The following is a 22,510-nucleotide window of genomic DNA, read 5'->3' as shown; positions in this document are numbered from 1 at the left end:
GAATGAAAGACGTACAACCCCAATTCCAATGAAGTTGAGACGTTGTGTGAAAACAGAATACAATGATTTGCAAATCCTCTACAACCTATATTCAATTGAATACACCACAAAAACAAGATATTTAATGTTCAAACTGATAAACTTTATTGTTTTTGTGCAAATATTTGTTTATTTTGAAATGGATGCCTGCAACACATTTCAATAAAGCTGGGACAGTGGCAACAAAAGACTGAGAAAGTTGGTGAATTCTCAAAGAAAACCTGTTTGGAACAATCCATAGGTGAACGTGTTAATTGGAAACAGGTGAGTGTCATGATTGGGTATAAAAGGAGCACCCCCTAAAGGCTCAGTTGTTCACAAGCAAGGATGGGGCGAGGATCACCACTTTGTGAACAACTGCGTGACAAAATAGTCCAACAGTTTAAGAACAATGTTTCCCAATGTTCAATTGCAAAGAATTTAGGGATTCCATCATCTACAGTCCATAATATAATCAGAAGATTCAGAGAATCTGGAGAACTTTCTACACGTAAGTGGCAAGGCTGAAAACCAACATTGAATGCCCGTGACCTACAATCCATCAGGCAGCACTGCATTAAAAACCGACATCATTGTGTAAAGGATCTTACCGAGTGGACTCAGGAACACTTCAGAAAACCATTGCCAGTTAACACAGTTCATCGCTACATCTACAAGTGCAAGTTAAAACTCTACCATGCAAAACGAAAGCCATACATCAACAACATCCAGAAACGCTGCCACCTTCTCTGGGCCTGAGCTCATTTGAAATGGACAGACGAAAAGTGGAAAAGTGTGCTGTGGTCTGATGAGTCCATATTTCAAATTGTTTTTGGAAATCATGGACATTGTGTCCTCTGGGCAAAAGAGGAAAAATCCCATCCAGATTGTTACCAGCGCAAAGTTCAAAAGCCAGCATCTGTGATGGTATGGGGGTGTGTTAGTGCCCATGGCATGGGCAACTTACATATTTGTGATGGCACCATCAATGCTGAAAGGTACATTCAGGTTTTTGAGCAACACATGCGGCCATCCAAGCAACGTCTTTTTCAGGGACGTCCCTGCTTATTTCAGCAAGACAATGTCAAGCCACATTCTGCACGTGTTACAACAGTGTGGCTTCGTAGTAAAAGGTCATCCTGGAGCTGATCAATGGGTGAGCCTTTGCCATTCTGGTTATTCTTCTATCCATTTTGATGGTTGTTTTCCGTTTTCTTCCACGTCTCTGGTTTATTTTTTTTTTTGTCCATTTTAAAGCATTAGAGATCATTGTAGATGAACAGCCTATAATTTTTTGCACCTGTGTATAAATTTTCCCCTCTCCAATCAAATTTTTAATCAAACTACGCTGTTCTTCTGAACAATGTCTTGAACGTCCCATTTTCCTCAGGCTTTCAAAGAGAAAAGCATGTTCAACAGGTGCTGGCTTCATCCTTAAATAGGGGACACCTGATCCACACCTGTTTGTTCCACAAAATTGACGAACTCACTGACTGAATGCCACACTACTATTATTGTGAACACCCCCTTTTCTACGTTTTTTTACTAATAGCCCAATTTCATAGCCTTAAGAGTGTGCATATCATGAATGCTTGGTCTTGTTGGATTTGTGAGAATCTACTGAATCTACTGGTACCTTGTTTCCCATGTAACAATAAGAAATATACTCAAAATCTGGATTCATCTTTTTAGTCACATAGCATTACTATTATTCTGAACACTACTGTACATATATGTGTGTGTATCTTTATTTCGTCCGCAGCTTACAAGTCACCGTGCAACTTTTAACTTTGTGTTATGTCTTCAAAATGAGTCTTGCGTGCTTCTCCTTCTGTGTTGCTGCACAGCTCTGCTCTGCTTTTAGCGCTTCACTGGAGTTATTTCTTCCGCGGCTTTAAACACACATCCACTTTCACGCAGTCACCCAAATTTTAACTTTGTGTTCGTCCAACACTGACTGAAAAATCACTCTTTTGTGAGCTGGCATTCTGCCTAAATGCTCGTTTGAAGCGACTGCCTCAGTGCGCACACACAGCGGAGCTCATGTGATCCATTAACAAGATATTAAATCAACATACTTTTACATACAACAGACATCAACATACAACAGACATACTTTTACAGCTAGGAACTGTTTTATCAAGCTGTAGTGGGATGAAAGTCCCAGGTCCCAATTGAAAAAAAAGACATTCCCGCTAGCTTGGCTAACGGGGAGTTCCCCTTTGGCTGACCTGGTAGAGGAACGGTCTTTTGTGCGAGCTGCGTGGGTTCGATCCCCACCGTCGTCCCGGCCACGAAGGTCCTGCTGCTTCAAAGCTATAAAAAAAACATTAAAAATAGTTACCTTAAGCTGTTCCACATGGAGCAGGAAAGAGAGGAAAAAAGCGTCCAGATGAAAACAGTCCTCTGTGATTCCAGAAGCGATTAGAGGTGTTTTCAGCATCCAAGGTTTGGCAGAAAATGATTAATCTGCTACAAAATAATTATTTTATATAAAGTCCAGTGCACAGAGAAGGTGGAATTGTGTGCGCAAGAGGGCAGCCGCTCCAAAAATAGCCTCTCAGGTCCTGCGTAGCTGCCAGGAGCACAGATAATGGGCTTTTAGCAGACTCATAAGCACCATGCAAATGCCTCTAAGCCGTCGCAGTAACTTATACACAAACTGCGTCACGCTGTTGTTGCTAAATTTTGAACTTCTTGAAATTAGCACCACGCTCAGAGAAGAGCCTCGTTAACTGAAGATAATGCCTCTAAGAGCCACGAAACCCCCACGATAGTTGAGGAAACCCTCTCGTAGCAAAGAAAACATGCTGTGTGGCTCCTTCTTCAGCCTTCATTATTTGGTGGGACCCAGGCTTAAGCACCACGCAAATGCCTCTAAGCCGTCGCAGTAACTCGAACACAAACTGCGCCACGCTGTTGTTGCTAATGAACATCTTGAAATTAGCGCCATGCTCAGAGAGGAGCCTCGTTAACTGAAGATAATGCCTCTAAAAGCCACTCTGAGTCACTATACTGCCACGATAGCTCACAAAACAAAAAAAAAAACAGGGTGAGTGGCTCCTTCTTCATCCTTCATTATTCGGTGGGACCGCGGCTTTGTCCTCAGTTCCCAAATGCTTATTGAGTGTTGTTAGAAGGAAAGGTGATGTAACACAGTGGTAAACATACCACTGTCCCAGCTTTTTTGAAACGTGTTGCAGGCATCCATTTCAAAATGAGGAAATATTTGCACAAAAACAATAAAGTTTATCAGTTTGAACATTAAATATCTTGTCTTTGTGGTGTATTCAATTGAATATAGGTTGAAGAGGATTTGCAAATCATTGTATTCTGTTGTTGTTTACATTTTACACAACGTCCCAACTTCATTGGAATTGGGGTTGTATATCTTCAGACTGCATATGAGCTTTGCCATCATCTACCTGGATGGAATGCCCCAGGATCCTGAATGTGTACATCACCATTGCAGTGAGCTCCCACAACAGCAGTGACAAGTGCAGGAGATCATGGTAATCATCTCTGGATGAAACTCTGCTAGTTGTTGCCAAATAAAGCAAATGATATCACCCTTAACTGGATTGACAGCTGACATTATGAACACTAATCTAGTCTACTTTCATAACCAGACTGGTCAATTGAGCCCCAATTATATTACATGATATAGGAAACACTTCCGTTTACTGAGCTAACAGTAAATATCCATATATCAGAATGAAACTTGTAGCAGTTAATATGCTTCATAAAAGGACAAAAATTGGGGGTGGGACCTGGAAAGTTGAAAAAAATAATTGGCCATAATATTGAGTGACACCTGAGTGTCCGTAGACAAGACATTATATTTGCATTGTCCCAGTCCATCCAGCTGTAAATAGGTACCAGTTTTTGGCTGTGGATGTAACCCTGTAATAGACTGGTGTCCTGTAATCATGGACTCATCCATTTCATGCTCCAGAATCCAGAGATAAACACCTGTCATGAAAACCTAGACCCTTGAAAAGTGCAATTTTTTTTTTTTTTTTTTTTTTTTGATTTTCTTTCTTTGTTTCGTGACATAATTGTCCAAGTAAAAAAACAAATGGCCAAATCAGGGGCTGATTTGCTTTCAGTTTAACCAAAATCTAGCCATGTCTTGATTTCTTCACTACAAATTACTGTAGTAAATGTCATCATCAGTTATTAGGAAATTGTTTTTCTTAGGCCATCTGAAATTTCTGATTTGTACACAACTGGTAACATGAATAATTTTTATTTAAAGTATACTCTTTTTTTAGTGCTCACAGATAAATAAATGAATGTGTTTGTACTATGTAACCGCCAAAATTCAACTTATTTTTCACATACATCATTTCCTGTGATGGAAATATAGACACAGCCCCCGTTCACCTCACAAATTAAGACTATGATTGTTTTAATTAATACAGAAAATGGAAACAATGCAGCTCTTCGCCTTCTTTCCTCAAATCATTCTTGATTGTCATCTTTTACAAAATGCTCCCCAGAATTAAAAAAGAGGTATTTTAGTCATTACTTTTCTCTTGTCTTTATACACATTTGGGAATGAGACAATCAAAAAGTAATCAAAGATAACAAGATTGATTTGATTAATTTTACAGAAATTGAGATAAAGCTGCAGATTTTTTTTCAGTAAGTATTTTTACAATAATACATTTTTAAAATAAGCTTGGTTATTGATGGATGAAGTGGGGAGTGGTAGACTGAGTCTCATCTCTCTCTCTCTCACTCTTCCCTGTCAGTAAGGTTTATAGCTCCTCTGCAGTGATGACGAGTACATGCGCTGTGTGTGAATGAGTGAATGTGCTCCCTGGCTGGATCGCTGTTGGCATCACTGATGAGTCGGAGATGGTAACAGGTCTGGTCCTCTCGTGTCTCCTTCTTGGGGTTGCTGGCTCGCCTCTCCTGGTGCTCTGATCTCCACTTGGCCCCCATGAGTGTAACCGAGGACAAACCATCCCTCCCTGGAAGGTAAGCAGCACACACATGCATGCCTCATCTGTTTCCACTGCACGAATTTAGATTATATCACAGCCAACGTGTAGGATGTCAGCATGGATTAGTAATATCATATCTGATAATCACCATCGATAAAACATTTGTTCACTTTTAAAGTTTGAAATCATTGCGACACTGATCATTTTCATTGGTTGGACGTGTACATAAATACACACTGGCTGTTTGCTGCAGATTATATATTCCTGCATTTGGTGTCACCACTGATACAATAAGTGACGATTTATCTGTGTGAAGCTTGAACCTGTAGCCTCACGTTATGTCAACACAAAATCACAAAATCTGACAGGAACAGAGTGGCACGAAAACAGACTCAACACTACAAAGTCAATGACCTTGAAATGAAAATTACAAAGTCAAATAAAGCAAACATTCCTCACATTTTCACATCATCAACACAGAAAAATCCATATTCAGTCAACATGCAGCGACACACTTTGCCCCACGAAGACGATGGCCTTGTGTTAGCGTGTCAATAATGTAAATTGCCATGTTGGCAGAATTTTATTAATTGATTATTGCAGGCTTCATGTCCTTCTGATCAGCACAGATAAGACACAAGCACAGAATCAACAGAACAAAGACGGATTCATGTTAAAGATACATGGCAGCATCAACAACCCTGATGGATCACTGACTTTCAGCATTTAAATAAGGATAAATAATCCAACTTTGATAAGATATGAATGTGTGTGCTCTCCTTTTGACACTGGTTCATAATCCAGGTCCTGTGATCCAAGGCTTTGTCTCGCAAAACTATTCATCCACATCAGTTTTACATAATTATTGTATGGCCTTGCCTTACAATATAAAGTGCCTTGGGGCAACCGTTTGTTGTGATTTGGCGCTATATAAAAAAAATTGATTGATTGATTGATTGATCAGACTTTGTATAGTTTCATTGCTTTATGACAAAAAAAAATGTCTACAACATGAAGTGATTTTATATATATATATATATATATATATATATATATATATATATATATATATATATATATATATATATATATATATATATACGAGGTCTGTCAATAAAGTAACGGTCCTTTTTATTTTTTTCAAAAACTATATGGATTTCATTCATATGTTTTTACGTCAGACATGCTTGAACCCTCGTGCGCATGCGTGAGTTTTTCCACGCCTGTCGGTGACGTCATTCGCCTGTGAGCACTCCTTGTGGGAGGAGTCGTCCAGCCCCTCGTCGGAATTCCTTTGTCTGAGAAGTTGCTGAGAGACTGGCGCGTTGTTTGATCAAAATTTTTTCTAAACCTGTGAGACACATCGAAGTGGACACGGTTCGAAAAATTAAGCTGGTTTTCAGTGAAAATTTTAACGGCTGATGAGAGATTTTGAGGTGAGACTGTCGCTTTAAGGACTTTTCACGGTGCGAGACGTCGCGCAGCGCTCTCAGGCGCCGTCATCAGCCTGTTCAAGCTGAAAACCTCCACATTTCAGGCTCTATTGATCCAGGACGTCGTGAGAGAACAGAGAAGTTTCAGAAGAAGTCGGTTTCAGCATTTTATCCGGATATTCCACTGTTAAAGGAGATTTTTTTAATGAAAGACGTGCGGACGGGTCCGCGCGTCGGGACGCAGCCGCCGCGACGCTCCGCCACAGGAAAAACACCTCTGTTGAAAGCGTTAAGGACAAGTTGGAACATGTCCTGCCTGTTAAACAATTTCTCATATACTCACTCCACTGAAAGCCATCAAAAGCCGCCTGGATTTTACAAATGGTTATCAACACGGAGGTGTTTTTCCTGTGCCGCTGCACCGCGCCGGCTGCGTCCCGACGCGCGGACCCGTCCGCACGTCTTTCATTAAAAAAATCTCCTTTAACAGTGGAATATCCGGATAAAATGCTGAAACCGACTTCTTCTGAAACTTCTCTGTTCTCTCACGACGTCCTGGATCAATAGAGCCTGAAATGTGGAGGTTTTCAGCTTGAACAGGCTGATGACGCCGCCTGAGAGCGCAGCGCGACGTCTCGCACCGTGAAAAGTCCTTAAAGCGACAGAATCACCTCAAAATCTCTCATCAGCCGTTAAAATTTTCACTGAAAACCAGCTTAATTTTTCGAACCATGTCCACTTCGATGTGTCTCACAGGTTTAGAAAAAATTTTGATCAAACAACGCGCCAGTCTCTCACCAACTTCTCAGACAAAGGAATTCCGACGAGGGGCTGGACGACTCCTCCCACAAGGAGTACTCACAGGCGAATGACGTCACCGACAGGCGTGGAAAAACTCACACATGCGCACGAGGGTTCAAGCATGTCTGACGTAAAAACATATGAATGAAATCCATATAGTTTTTGAAAAAACTAAAATGGACCGTTACTTTATTGACAGCCCTCGTATATATATATATAAATGAATCTCAAAATATGGGAGTTCATAAGTAGGCTCTTTGATATGGCACATCACCTTTACAGGCACTTTTCTTGATATAAGTCAAAGATGAATACAACAACATTTCCAAGTCACTGAATCTATCTTGGAGTTCATTTCAACTAATAACTGAGCAACGGAGCAGGCAGTACTCGAAACCTGAGTGACAATACAGGAGAAGGACTTGTGAGGAAAGCCACTGAAATTCCAGATTCCATGATCCCAGGTTTCTATGGCTGTGATTGTGCGGAATGCTGTGCGGAGCGCAACATTTATCTGTTCCAGCAGACCACCACTTTTACAGCTTCATGATAGGGTGGATAACAGAACAACTTTAGTTCAAGAAAACTCTTGGTTTGAGTCTCCCATGTGCCTTCTGGCAAACTACAGCTAAAATGTATTTTTTTTTTTAAGAAACTCGACTACGAAGCTGCAACTGGTGATGCAACAGGCAAACATTGCACTATGTACTATGTTCTCAACAACTTTAGACATATTATAAACTATTCTAATTATACAAAAGTTTTTATTTTCATTTATTTCTAAACATATTTTAAATGTTGTACCTGAAAATATTGGATGCCAGTTATTGTGACCAGGACTGTGCAACATGTTTGGTGCACACTGCATCATCAGAATAGTCTTTATTGTCATTGTACCGGGGGGTAAAACAGAATGGGGGGGTGCCCTTCAGGGCCTTTTGTAACCAGTGTGAAAACATGTTTAACCAAACCACCTCATGCCATTATACAACTTGTTGCTAAAAACAGAGTACTTATTGTACTGCTGTACTTGGCTGTAAGGACTTTTGCCAAAATGATAAAAAATGAACTAACATTTAAAATTTTACATTAGTTGAGGGACAAATACAAAAAAAGTATAATATACTGGAATTTAAGTTTCCAATAATAAAAATTTTACTCTTCACTTTGTATATTTAACTTCAAATAACACAAATCAACAGTTTAATTTACCTTAATTAAACAATTATTATTTGTTGAACTATTTGAGATCACAACACAAATATTTCTCATCAAGCTGTTTCAGTTTGCCAAAGTTGTGTTTTTAACTGTGCAGTTTTAATGCACAAACAATGTAGTTGCTGGTGCACATACAGCACCTGCACGTGCACATAGCATTTTGAAACAGTTGGTGGTGTGTTGATGCTAGACTCCCTTTTGACCGGCCCAGCCTATAGGCAGTATAGGCCATTGCTAAGGGCGCCGTCCATCCAGGGGACACCACCAATGAGGCAAAAATAAAGTCAACTTTCACTATTCTTATTCTAAAACTAGTTAATACTATTTATCTTTTAATATAAAATAAATATAAGCCCATATTGATTTAACTGCATAGCAAAGCCTATTAAATAATAGTAATAATAATAGTTTCCTCGTCACCCTCTAAAACAGGGGTGCTCAACCGAACTTGAGCACCCCTGCTCTAAAGTGTGTGATGAGCCCTTCCATGTCATTGCATCATTACGTTATTGTGGTATAACAACAATGTCAAAACAGCCCAAACTGTCTGGTGCCCAGGGGAGGAAAAATAGGATCAAGACAGAGGTACCGTAAAAAACATATCGCCATATTAATCAAACATCTGAAATATTAGAGGTGAAAAATCTGAATCTATGTAGAGAAACACACAAACCCAAATGACTCCACTGACTTTGTGCGTATGTTTTGTTGTGCGGTAGCACACTACATTATGGGTAATAACAAATGCCAAATTATTTACAGAGTTAAAAGGTTCCTGCTGAGGTTTGCTGACAGTCAACAGGTCAGAGTAATAAAACATCTAAAAGGGGAATAACAAGGGTGTTATACAAAGTCAGTTGAGCTCTTAGGACTTGATGCTACAATCCAAATATTGGTGCTTTCTTGATGTCTTGAGTGGGGATAGGGGGAATCACTTCACCAGGATCACCACGTGGTTTGTACCTGCTTTCATCAGTTTCATTGAGAGGTTCACAACACCTCCAGAAGGCTCAACAGCAACACCTGGCATCCCAGGTGTGCTCCTCTCTGCTTTCCCCCCTCTTGCTCATCATTTTGGAACACATTTGGGATCCTTCCTCTTCAGAAAAATCCAATTGTTGCTTCGCTCAGCAGCTTCTGGGAGCAACCTGACAGCTTGTTGGAAAGTCTGCCCTGGTACTCTCATCCTCTTCAGAAGCCTGATTGTAGTTACATACACTCTACATTTTACTTCTACCAGAAAGACCATGGTACACCATGCAAGTTTTTCTGCCTTAGCTGCCATCTCTGCATACCTCAGAATTTTGCATTCATGAGCTTAATCAACTGTTGCGTCCCATGATGCATTTAATTCCATGGTGAACATGAACTTCTGCTAATCTGCTAGATTAGAAGATTAGCTCCGGCTTGAGCGTAGATGTTTAGTTTAGTCTGGCATGTTTAGTTTAGTTCTCATGTTCATGTTTGATTCTATTGATTATATTCAGTTGTAGCTTTTTGCTTATTTCTGTTTCACTCCACATCCTGCACTTGCATTCATGTCTTCATCTCTCACACCCAGTTGATTATGTTCTCTCTGCACCTGCTATGTTTTTCTCTCACTTTAACTCTGTCTGCTTTGTGTTTCCTTTCACTCACGCTCTGTGCACCTGTTCACATATCTTTGTCTTTTCTTCACTCCACCTTGTGTTGTCCTCCCTCACTGTCATGCAAAATGTAGTATCTTTGTTCACTAGCCACGCCCCCTTCTTGATTGTTCCTCACCTGCACCTTGTTAACTCCTGTCTTATTTAATCTCCATCCAGCCACCACACCCTTGCTTGTTTGTTGTCTTTGTACATTTACCAGCTCTGTATCTAGTCCTGTTTTTGATTTGCCGTGTATCCAGATCCTGCTTTGTGTTTTTGACTGCACCTTTCGCCTCGTCCATGATGTCTGTGTCTGCTCGTGCCTTTGAACCCTGCTTACCCATGAGTGCGTTTCTGCCCAACCCTGTTTGTGCTTCTGCCTCACTGACTCATCACCTGTGTACCGAACCTGAGCATGAATTAAAGACAATGATTTCTTCTACATCCAAGCCTAGTCCAGGAGTTTGCATTATGGGTCCTAACACTTCGGGTGCCTGGCACCCGCTGTGCCTGATACAAACCTTCTGTCCTCGACCCCAAAATAAAATTATTAATGGGGATGCAACAGGCAAATCTTGCACCATTCCCATTGTATCCACTCAAATCCAAAGAGGTTGATAATTCTTTCATAGTTGTCATGGGTGTCTTGGTGGTTTCCCTCACTAGTCTCCTTTCAACATGGTCATTCAGTTTTTGAGAACTGCCTACTTGACACAGATTTGCCACAGATTTTTGAAAAACTGTGAAACCTACAAAATACTAGTTGTAATGAGCATAATAAGAATAAATGTTTCAAAGTTTATTCAAATCCTCACATCATGCTGGATTTTTATCCCAGTAAAGTCATGTAGAAATTATAATAAGTTACAATGAAACAATATTTTAGTAGTATGTCACACTCTGTGCGATGTCTCGCTGATTTGACTTGTCTGTGGTAAGACATTTTCAGAGAAGTTGGACAGTGAAGTTTATATATGTGTAGAGTTGGGTATCGGGAACTGGTTCTTTTCAAGAATCGTTAAGAAATGATTTAATCTTGTTGGGAAAGTGTAGGTACACGGACCCACAACAGGGGGCGCAAATGAACGGACAATGGAGTAGGTCAAATAACAACACTTTACTGTTGTGAATGCGCACAACAAATACAACAGATTACAACAATGGTCAAAAAGTCAATTCACAAAGATGTCGTGTGGGCAGGCTCGAAGATAGAAGACGTCTGTCCAAAGCAGAACCGGAACCACACGATTTCCTCCGCCACCAGACCCCTGGAATACTGGAGCCGCCAAGTCCCAAACTCCCAGGTGGCCACTGCCTCCGCGTGTCGGACCTGGTACTGCTGGCGAGGAACAACAAACAATTAAATGTGGGCGCGTTTGCACCCAGCAATCCGCACGGCAGGAAAACTACCTCCACCTCTCGTTGAAAAAAGAAACAGATTATCTGCTGTCCAAACACACACAAGCAACAGATATTCCTGTCACAGTCAGCTGAGAACGTTACCTTCCAGGTAGAAACGATATCTCGGCAAAGAGGTGGAGACGTCGTCCTGCTGATGTACTCCTGCCGATCAGATGATTGGTAACAGCTGTTGCAGGTGATGCGTGACAGCTGTCACCCTGGCTGCTCCTGTGAGGCGGCTGCGCCCTCTGGTGCCTGGAGCCCGCACTCCAGACAGGGCGCCCTCTGGTGGTGGGCCAGCAGTACCTCCTCTTCTGGCGGCCCACACAACAAATCTACTGACATAAATAGTCTTTTTGCTTAACGATTCCTTTATTGGTCCTTCGGAGAGGGCATTATTTATGAGGGTGTTTGTCAGGAAAATGATCATTTCTTTACGTTGATTGCAGACTCTGCAGCGGGTCTGTAATCTGCTTTGAAACATGAAGCAGTGAAGAAGTGCTCCGACCCACTGCTTCGTTGGTTCTTTGCTTCCCTACTTTTCAGAAGCGTCAAGTCCACTTCTTAACCCTTCTCAAAGCCATTAAAATATGTTACTTGTGAGTCACTTTGATGCGTATTAAAGTCACTAACTGGGACTTCTGTCTTGTTGCAAGAAAGAAATGAGAATTGTCCTCCGTTCCATTTGCACAGCTCCAAACACTGCTCCACTCTCTACTGAGTCAAGTTAGAAAGCTAGAGTCCAGTTGTAATTAATAACTGGAAAGCTTATCACCGTTTAAATCAAATGACACCTCTTTTCAAACGTTGTAATACAAATAATAAACAAACAAATAATCGATCAAAAGTTTTTTTCTTCCCAAAATGAGACGTCCTGCGCTGACGTGCAGCAGCCGTCTGAGTTCAGCTCAGAGGTATGCCGTGACATTCATGCCAAAATGTCTGAAAGGAAATGCTTTTGACAAAAACTACAGATTTGGTTTATTTCTATTTATGTCCAGAGTTTAAGGATCCAGTGACTAATTTTATATTTATTTACTTTAAGACTCAATAAAATGTTGTTGACATAGAAAACCTGTAAAGCCTACTTTTAGTATACAGAAAATTCACAAGCGGTATCGATAAGGGAATCGAAAAGGAATTGTTTAGTTAAGCGGAATCGATAATGGCATCGATAAAATCTTGTCAATACCCTTCCCTATATACTCGTATGTGACGCTAAAAGCAGCTTTAACTTCCTTTTCTCCTGAGTGTCTACACTCAGATATGACTGGACTGTTATGTGTCGGACGCAGTCGGAGCACCGACCCAGCGTTCGACAGGACCCAGCATAAAGGAAACAGAGCACGGTTCAAAGGATAACAGAATTTAATGACATAACAGTGAGTGCTCAATTAATAACCAATAAGTGCGCGGTCTGGCGAGGTGGAAAAACGGCGCGCTTCCAGCAGCACAAACGGTCCGGAGCCAGAACAGTTCGGACCCAAGGACCCCGCCGACACCCCCCAGGTGGCCGCGACCAACCGAGTCTGTGAAAGAAGAAACCATAATGTGAGTCCACCACTCCACACACAGAGAGACCACTCAAAGGTGTACATAATCAGCAAACACTTCCTGCCTTAATCACCAATCAGCTTCCCACCCTGCAGGCATGGAACACCCAGTTCAATTCTCCACTGCAGTGGAAGCTGATTAAATGACTAACATAACAGCTCAATATAATAAGGTGTGAGGGACACCACATCTACTGACTGTACTCATGTTAGTCACAAAACCTAAAGTACCTCAGGAAGTGTGCTGACGAGCGTGAGACCTCACCCCCTCCTCTTTCACAGACCATGGCATCAAACCTGGTACGGTCTCTGCGTCCATAATGATGAGATGGTTCTCCAAACGTCGATCTCACCCGTCTGGTCACAAGGTCGAGTCTCTGGCAAATACACACTGTGTACTCCAGACTTAAATGCAACCATGCCCCAATCCATACAGATGCACCACAGCTGTGAGTCCTGACGAGCTGCACATGACAAGCCTCAGGTGATCAGGGTGAGGTCCTGATAACTCAGCCACACATCAGCCACTCAGTCCTGAACGCATGCCACCTGGAAGGAAAGACAGAAAACAGAAACAAAAGCCAGCCAGGCACCCCAGCCACACAACATGGACAATGCGTCATTCATCAATGAGCGGACATGCATAACAATGAAGCCTTATTATTTAGATTAAATCCTTGAAATTCTTTCAGTATCGACTGCATAACCTCTGAGAGCAGTCCCAATATTAGTCCAGATTCCGTTGCATTTCCATTTTATTTTTATTCTTCTATAAAATCAAACACTGAACAGCAGTCGTTGTCTTATTTGTTGCAGAGGACTGGCCAAGGAGATTATAATTACCTTGTAGATTAAAAAATAAAGACTAGTTTATAACAAGGAATGCAAGTGTCTCTAATATGCAAAATAGAAGCTTTTAAGGCTTTAGGATCCACTACTTGGGTCAATTCCTTTTCTCTGTGGTTCTATATTTCTTGAGAAACTGTCCATCTTTACAGCATGAATAACCTTTTTTGTTTCTATATTAGATATCTGTTCTGATTTTATGAGATAACCCAAACTGTGATTTTTCTACTGCACATAAATTTGATTGCATGTTATCTTAATCATATTGTATCTTTAGGTTTTGTGTGGTTTCTGTCTTCCGATCAGCCACTCATCTCAAACACTGGTCGCAAATCCTCCCAAATATTATTTATATTTCATTTATTCATTATTTCTTCATAGCAAGAGTGCCCACCGTTATTTGAATGAATTATTTTTAAGACTCAAAGTGTGTTCATCTTTTTCTGCATTTGTTTAGCAGCATTTGCTGTGTGCATTTAGAGCTGGGCAATATAATAAGTAAGACCCTTTGGCTGCTCCCTTGATTTGCACTCAGTGTCGCCACAGCAAATCCGAAGTGGATCTGCATGTTGTGTCGGATGCCCTTCCTGACGCAACTCCACATTACATGGACAGGGCTGTATATAGGATTGTGAAAGGGGGGTTTAAATCCTTGAATTGGGGGTCCAGTGAGTCGCAGGGCCCCCGGTGGGTTCGAGGGGCAATGCCCTCGTGGGGGGCTCAGGGGGGCAAAGCCCCCCGAAGCAGAAGCTTTTTGAGGATTTCGAGGGGTAAAAAGCTACATAATTTTCATTTGAAACCCAAAATGTATCATTTTAGGAAATACATTTTTATATACAAATAGTCCTTGCTTGGGATTGGATCAGCTGCCATAAGAACCACCCAGGAAGAACCAAGATAACATTAATGCAAACTTTATACCTGCCTGTCTGTTGCGAATGACGCAACCGACAGGCGTGAAAAAACTCACGCAAGCGCACGAAGGTTCAAGCTTGGCTGATGTAAGTGCACATGATTCAAATCCATATAGTTTTTGCAAAAAATAAAAAGGTCGGATAGTTTTCTAACAGACCTCTTATTTAGCGGTATTAATATTCGCGTTTACATTATGAATATGTACGTATATGTACGTTATGTATTAAAATAGCGCTATTTAATTTGGCGACCTTGTTTAACTCACGAAATTTGCATAATAAATCCCACGCAAATATTTGCACCTTTACAGTATTTGCAACAGGAAGGAGAAGCTCCCTTTATTTCTCAGCTTATACACTCAACAAAAATATAAATGCAACACTTTTGGTTTTGCTCCCATTTTGTATGAGATGAACTCAAAGATCTAAAACTTTTTCCACATACACAATATCAACATTTCCCTCAAATATTGTTCACAAACCAGTCTAAATCTGTGATAGTGAGCACTTCTCCTTTGCTGAGATAATCCATCCCACCTCACAGGTGTGCCATACCAAGATGCTGATTAGACACCATGATTAGTGCACAGGTGTGCCTTAGACTGTCCACAATAAATGGCCACTCTGAAAGGTGGAGTTTTGTTTTATTGGGGGGGATACCAGTCAGTATCTGGTGTGACCACCATTTGCCTCATGCAGTGCAACACATCTCCTTCGCATAGAGTTGATCAGGTTGTCAATTGTGGCCTGTGGAATGTTGGTCCACTCCTCTTCAATGGCTGTGCGAAGTTGCTGGATTTTGGCAAGAACTGGTACACGCTGTCGTATACGCCGGTCCAGAGCATCCCAAACATGCTCAATGGGTGACATGTCCGGTAAGTATGCCGGCCATGCAAGAACTGGGACATTTTCAGCTTCCAAGAATTGTGTACAGATCCTTGCAACATGGGGCCGTGCATTATCCTGCTGCAACATGAGGTGATGTTCTTGGATGTATGGCACAACAATGGGCCTCAGGATCTCGTCACGGTATCTCTGTGCATTCAAAATTCCATCAATAAAATGCACCTGTGTTCTTCGTCCATAACAGACGCCTGCCCATACCATAACCCCACCGCCACCATGGGCCACTCGATCCACAACATTGACATCAGAAAACCGCTCACCCACACGACGCCACACACGCTGTCTGCCATCTGCCATCTGCCCTGAACAGTGTGAACTGGGATTCATCCGTGAAGAGAACACCTCTCCAACGTGCCAAACGCCAGCGAATGTGAGCATTTGCCCACTCAAGTCGGTTACGACGACGAACTGGAGTCAGGTCGAGACCCCGATGAGGACGACGAGCATGCAGATGAGCTTCCCTGAGATGGTTTCTGACAGTTTGTGCAGAAATTTTTTGGTTATGCAAACCGATTGTTCCAGCAGCTGTCCAAGTGGCTGGTCTCAGACGATCTTGGAGGTGAACATGCTGGATGTGGAGGTCCTGGGCTGGTGTGGTTACACGTGGTCTGCGGTTGTGAGGCTGGTTGGATGTACTGCCAAATTCTCTGAAACGCCTTTGGAGACGGCTTATGGTAGAGAAATGAACATTCAATACATGAGCAACAGCTCTGGTTGACATTCCTGCTGTCAGCATGCCAATTGCACGCTCCCTCAAATCTTGCAACATCTGTGGCATTGTGCTGTGTGATAAAACTGCACCTTTCAGAGTGGCCTTTTATTGTGGGCAGTCTAAGGCACACCTGTGCACTAATCATGGTGTCTAATCAGCATCTTGGTATGGCACACCTGTGAGGTGGGATGGATTATCTCAGCAAAGGAGAAGTGCTCACTATCACCGATTTAGACTGGTTTGTGAACAATATTTGAGGGAAATGGTGATATTGTGTATGTGGAAAAAGTTTTAGATCTTTGAGTTCATCTCATACAAAATGGGAGCAAAACCAAAAGTGTTGCATTTATATTTTTGTTGAGTGTACATACAAACATGTTTTTACAAACCAGACAAGTGTAATTGTGTGTCTACATGGGTATTTACAAGCCTACTAATCTGTTTGATATCAGAGGAGGATAGGGACCAGGAAGCAAAAATTCTCAACCCCCATGGGAAAAGTTTATCTAGCAGTTTCCCCTTTCATCACTTTCATCACTTAAGGGATTACTCTGGCAGAGGAAATTGAAACTTGAGGGTGTGTGACAGTTACTGTTTGTTGCTTACTATCAATGAAAAGAAAATACATAACATTGATATCCAGATCAGAAAAAAAAATCGGGGGGGGGGGTTTGGTTGAATCCCCTGAACCCCCTCTATATACGGGCATGCATGGAGAAATGTGGCAGAGTTTGAACCAGGAACCTTCCACACTGAAACCAAAGTGCACTAACCACTTTGCCACCACCCATTCTTTAAAATGTCTAATCATAAATTAAATGAGAATTTAATTTGCATTTACTAATTTACTCTTACTAACGTATTAATGGCCAAGTAATAGTGCTGCATTCAGAGCACCTTCTCATCATTCAGAATATCAGAAAAGATCTTTTTTCTTTTTTCTTTTTTTTTTGCCTGGCAGATCTCTGGGTAACTCCAGGCAGGTGAAGTCTTCTTGCTATAATAGATCTTTTTTCTCTCCCTGTGCTTGGTAAGAAAACTGTAGGTACTGTTGTGTGGGCCGCTGAAGAGGAGGTACTGCTGGCCCACCACCACCAGAGGGCGCCCTGCCTGGAGTGCGGGCTCCAGGCACCAGAGGGCGCTGCCGCATCATGGGAGTAATCTGGGTGACAGCTGTCACCCATCACCAAACACAGCTGTTTCCACTCAGCACCGAGGTATATCAGGAGGACGGCGTCTCCACCTCAGGGCCGAGATATCACCTAAGACCAAGGTAGTATTCTCTGCAGGTATACTTTGCATTATTAACTAAGACTGTCAAAACCGTTTTTCAGGACTGGTGACTACTAAGAACCTTATTCCTTGGATAAGTACTCACCTTCCTGCTGAACTTTGTCAAGAGGTGGAGGCGGCTTCTCCCCTCTCTGTAACTGGGTGCGTTCATCCACTCCTGTGTGTTGTTGCTCTCTCCTGCCAGCAGTACCGGATCCGACGAGCGGAGGCAGTGGCCACCTGGGAAGTCGGGACTTGGCGGGTTCCAGTATTTCCAGGGTTCGGTGGCAGAGGAGATCTGGGTGGTTCCGGTTCGACTGAGACGGACGTCTCCTACCTTCGAGCCTGCCCACACGACACCAGCGGATTCGACCCTAAATTGTGTTTGTTGTATTACTCTTGCTTGTTCAGTAGTAAATCTTGTTATTTACTTTCTCCATTGTCCGTTCATTGCGCCCCCTGTTGTGGGTCCGTGTTCCAACACTTTCACAACAGGATATCTCGGCCAGCGTCATGGACCCCGAGGGGCGTCAACCGGCTGTTGAACGGCCAATGGAAGACCAAGACGCGGCGGAGGCTTCGGGAGGGGTAATCGGCGAGTTGCAGCGGATCCTCACCGCTTTCACCTCTCGGATCGATTCAATGACCGAGCAATACGTTCTCCTAAACCGCAGGGTGGAGGCTCTCGCCGCACAAGTGGAGGCGCGCCCTTCGGGCGCCGCTGCGGCTCTCCCTCCCGAGGACCCTGCGCGTGAAAGTGACGTTCCACTGGTCGTTCAACGGTCCCTTCCTCCGTCCCCAGAAGCATACATAAGCCCTCCAGAACCGTACGGAGGCTGTGTGGAGACGTGCGCGGATTTTCTGATGCAGTGTTCGCTCGTCTTCGCACAGCGTCCCGTAATGTACGCGACTGATGCTAGCAAAGTAGCTTATGTAATAAATCTGCTTCGCGGGGAGGCACGCGCTTGGGCTACAGCGCTCTGGGAGCAGAACTCACGGCTCCTTCATACGTACGTTGGGTTTGTACGGGAGCTCAGAACGGTGTTCGACCATCCCAACAGAGGAGAGTCCGCTTCAACCGCGCTACTGTCAATGAGACAGGGGCGTCGGAGCGCAGCTGCCTATGCAGTCGCCTTCCGCATCGCGGCGGCGAGATCCGGCTGGAATAGCACTGCCCTCCGCGCCGCCTTTGTAAACGGACTGTCACTGGTCCTAAAAGAGCATCTGGTGGCGAAGGACGAACCGCGGGACTTAGACGGGCTCATCGATCTAGTCATACGACTCGACAACCGGTTAGAAGAACGCCGTCGGGAACGAGGCGAAGGGCGTGGCCAGGCACGCGTCGTCCCTCTCCCTTCCGGTTCCGATCGAGCACCGCCTTCCCCACGCTCCACAGCCCCTGCGCTCCGTGGGGTCACAGCTCCCCCTACTGACGAAGCTAGGGACACGAGTAGGGCAACATTTAGGGCACCAGATGCACAGAGGAGATGGACCCACGGAGCGTGTCTTGTTTGTGGTTCAATAGAGCACCATGTGAGAGACTGCCCCGAGCGGTCAAACGCCAAATGCCCGCCCCTAGAGACTGGGCCAGGGGTGGGTCAAAACATTCACGTGGGACACACCCACATTGCTACACGACTCCCAGTCACGATCCTGTTTGAGGATTCAACCCTGAAGGCCCCAGCACTGGTGGACACGGGCTCTGAGGGGAATCTGCTTGACAGTAGATGGGCCAGGGAGGTAGGGCTCCCTCTGGTGGCTCTTACCTCGCCTGTGCAGGTTCGGGCACTAGATGGCTCCCTACTCCCACCAATTACGCACAAGACACCTCCAGTAACTCTGGTGGTGTCAGGTAACCACCGGGAGGTGATCGAGTTCTTCGTGACTAAGGCCACCTCCCGTGTGGTTTTAGGGTTTCCATGGATGCTTAAACACAATCCCCGGATTGATTGGCCGTCCGGGGTAGTGGTTCAGTGGAGCGAAACCTGCCATCGGGAGTGTCTCGGTTCCTCGGTTCCTCCCGGCTCCCAAGCTAAAGAGGAGGTCCGAGTCCCGCCCAATCTGAAGGCGGTGCCAGCGGAGTACCATGACCTCGCTGACGTGTTCAGCAAGGATCTGGCTCTCACGCTTCCTCCCCACCGCCCGTATGATTGTGCCATCGATTTGGTTCCAGGCAGTGAGTTCCCGTCCAGTAGGCTGTACAACCTCTCACGGCCGGAACGCGAATCAATGGAGACCTACATCCGGGACTCATTAGCTGCCGGATTGATCCGGAATTCCACCTCACCGATGGGCGCAGGTTTCTTTTTTGTGGGTAAAAAAGATGGCGGGCTTCGTCCATGCATTGATTACAGGGGGTTGAACGAGATCACGGTTCGCAACCGATACCCGTTGCCCTTGTTGGATTCAGTGTTCACTCCCTTGCATGGAGCCAAAATGTTCACCAAGCTGGATCTTAGGAATGCGTATCATTTGGTTCGGATTCGGAAGGGAGACGAATGGAAGACGGCATTTAACACCCCCTTAGGTCATTTTGAGTACCTGGTCATGCCGTTCGGTCTCACTAACGCTCCCGCGACTTTCCAAGCGTTGGTAAACGATGTCTTGCGGGACTTCCTGCACCGGTTCGTCTTCGTATATCTGGACGATATACTCATCTTTTCCCCGGATCCTGAGACTCATGTCCGGCATGTCCGTCAGGTTCTGCAGCGGTTGTTGGAGAACCGGCTGTTTGTGAAGGGCGAGAAGTGTGAGTTCCACCGCACTTCTTTGTCCTTCCTGGGGTTTATCATCTCCTCTAACTCCGTCGCCCCGGACCCGGCCAAGGTTGCGGCGGTGAGAGATTGGCCCCAACCTACAAGCCGTAGGAAGCTGCAACAGTTCCTCGGCTTTGCAAATTTCTACAGGAGGTTCATTAAGGGCTACAGTCAGGTAGTTAGCCCCCTGACAGCCCTGACCTCTCCAAAAGTTCCCTTCACCTGGTCGGACCGGTGCGAGGCCGCGTTCAAGGAGTTGAAACGGCGCTTCTCGTCTGCACCAGTTCTGGTGCAGCCCGATCCTAGCCGCCAGTTGGTGGTTGAAGTGGATGCCTCGGACTCAGGGATAGGAGCGGTGCTCTCCCAGAGCGGGAAGACCGATAAGGTCCTTCACCCGTGTGCCTATTTTTCTCGCAGGTTGACCCCCGCTGAGCGGAATTATGACGTCGGCAATCGGGAACTCCTTGCTGTGAAAGAGGCCCTCGAAGAGTGGAGACATCTGTTGGAGGGAACAGCCGTGCCATTCACGGTTTTCACTGACCATCGGAACCTGGAGTACATCAGAACCGCCAAGCGTCTGAACCCCAGGCAAGCCCGCTGGTCACTGTTCTTTGGCCGTTTTGACTTCCGGATTACCTACCGCCCCGGGACCAAGAATCAGAGATCGGATGCATTGTCCCGGGTGCACGAAGATGAGGTCAAAACGGAACCGTCGGATCCCCCGGATCCCATCATCCCGGAGTCCGCTATCGTGGCCGCCCTCACCTGGGACGTGGAGAAGACCGTCCGGGAGGCCCTGACCCGTGTCCCGGACCCCGGAAACGGACCAAAAAACAGACTATACGTCCCACCAGAAGCTAGGGCTGCAGTCCTGGACTTCTGTCACGGTTCTAAGCTCTCCTGTCACCCAGGGGTGCGAAGGACCGTGGCAGTCGTCCGGCAACGCTTCTGGTGGGCATCCCTGGAGACCGACGTCCGGGACTACATCCAGGCCTGTACCACCTGTGCCAGGGGCAAGGCAGATCATAGAAAAACCTCAGGGCAACTACAGCCATTGCCCGTGCCTCATCGCCCCTGGTCCCACATCGGCCTGGACTTCGTCACGGGTCTCCCGCCGTCCCAGGGAAACACTGTCATCTTCACGATAGTGGACCGTTTCTCCAAGGCGGCCCACTTCGTGGCCCTCCCGAAGCTCCCTACGGCCCAGGAGACAGCGGACCTCCTGGTCCACCACGTCGTCCATCTGCATGGCATACCATCAGACATCGTCTCCGATCGCGGTCCCCAGTTCACCTCACATGTCTGGAGGAGTTTCTGCCGGGAACTGGGGGCCACGGTCAGCCTCTCGTCTGGGTACCACCCCCAGACCAACGGGCAGGCAGAGCGGGCGAATCAAGAACTGGAGCAGACACTTCGCTGTGTGACAGCCGCGCACCCGACGGCCTGGAGTACCCATCTGGCCTGGATCGAGTACGCCCACAACAGCCAAGTGTCATCAGCCACCGGCCTCTCCCTGTTTGAGGCGTGCTTGGGGTATCAGCCCCCCTTGTTTCCGGTGGTTGAGGGAGAGGTCGGTGTGCCCTCGGTCCAGGCCCACCTACGGAAGTGCCGTCGGGTGTGGCGGGCCGCCCGCTCTGCTTTGTTGCAGGCCCAGACGAGGGCGAAGAAACATGCAGACCGGCGACGGGCCCCGGCTCCCAAGTATCGTCCTGGGCAGGAGGTCTGGTTATCCACCAAGGACATTCCCCTACAGGTTACCTCTCCTAAACTGCAAGAACGATACATCGGACCATATAAAATCCTCAAAGTCATCAACCCCGCCGCAGTGAGGCTCCAGCTTCCGGCCTCACTGCGGATCCATCCAGTTTTCCATGTTTCCCGGATCAAGCCTCTTCGCACCTCACCCCTCTGCACCCCGGGTCCGGCACCGCCTCCTGCCCGGATCATCGACGGAGCACCGGCTTGGACTGTCCGCCGGCTCCTTGACGTCCGTCGGATGGGCCGGGGTTTTCAGTATCTGGTGGACTGGGAGGGGTACGGCCCCGAGGAGCGCTCCTGGGTGAAGAAGGGCTTCATCCTGGACCCGGCCCTCCTGGCCGA

At 45.3% G+C, this 22,510-nt stretch overlaps 1 protein-coding gene across 2 annotated transcripts in view; it reads left to right on the top strand.

Annotated features, from left to right (window-relative positions):
• The first annotated feature begins 4,717 nt into the window (after positions 1-4,717).
• The window catches only part of LOC117511697 (opsin-5-like), a 38,104-nt gene continuing 20,311 nt past the window's right edge, over positions 4,718-22,510 (top strand). For both annotated transcript variants that reach the window (XM_034171619.1, XM_034171618.1), the window contains exon 1: positions 4,718-5,004. The gene's annotated coding sequence lies outside the window, so the exon portion shown is untranslated. The remainder of the gene's footprint in view (positions 5,005-22,510) is intronic.

The sequence above is a fragment of the Thalassophryne amazonica genome, chromosome 6, assembly GCF_902500255.1.
Source record: "Thalassophryne amazonica chromosome 6, fThaAma1.1, whole genome shotgun sequence".
Lineage (NCBI taxonomy): Eukaryota > Metazoa > Chordata > Actinopteri > Batrachoidiformes > Batrachoididae > Thalassophryne > Thalassophryne amazonica.
This window is presented reverse-complemented; position numbering and strand designations above follow the sequence as displayed.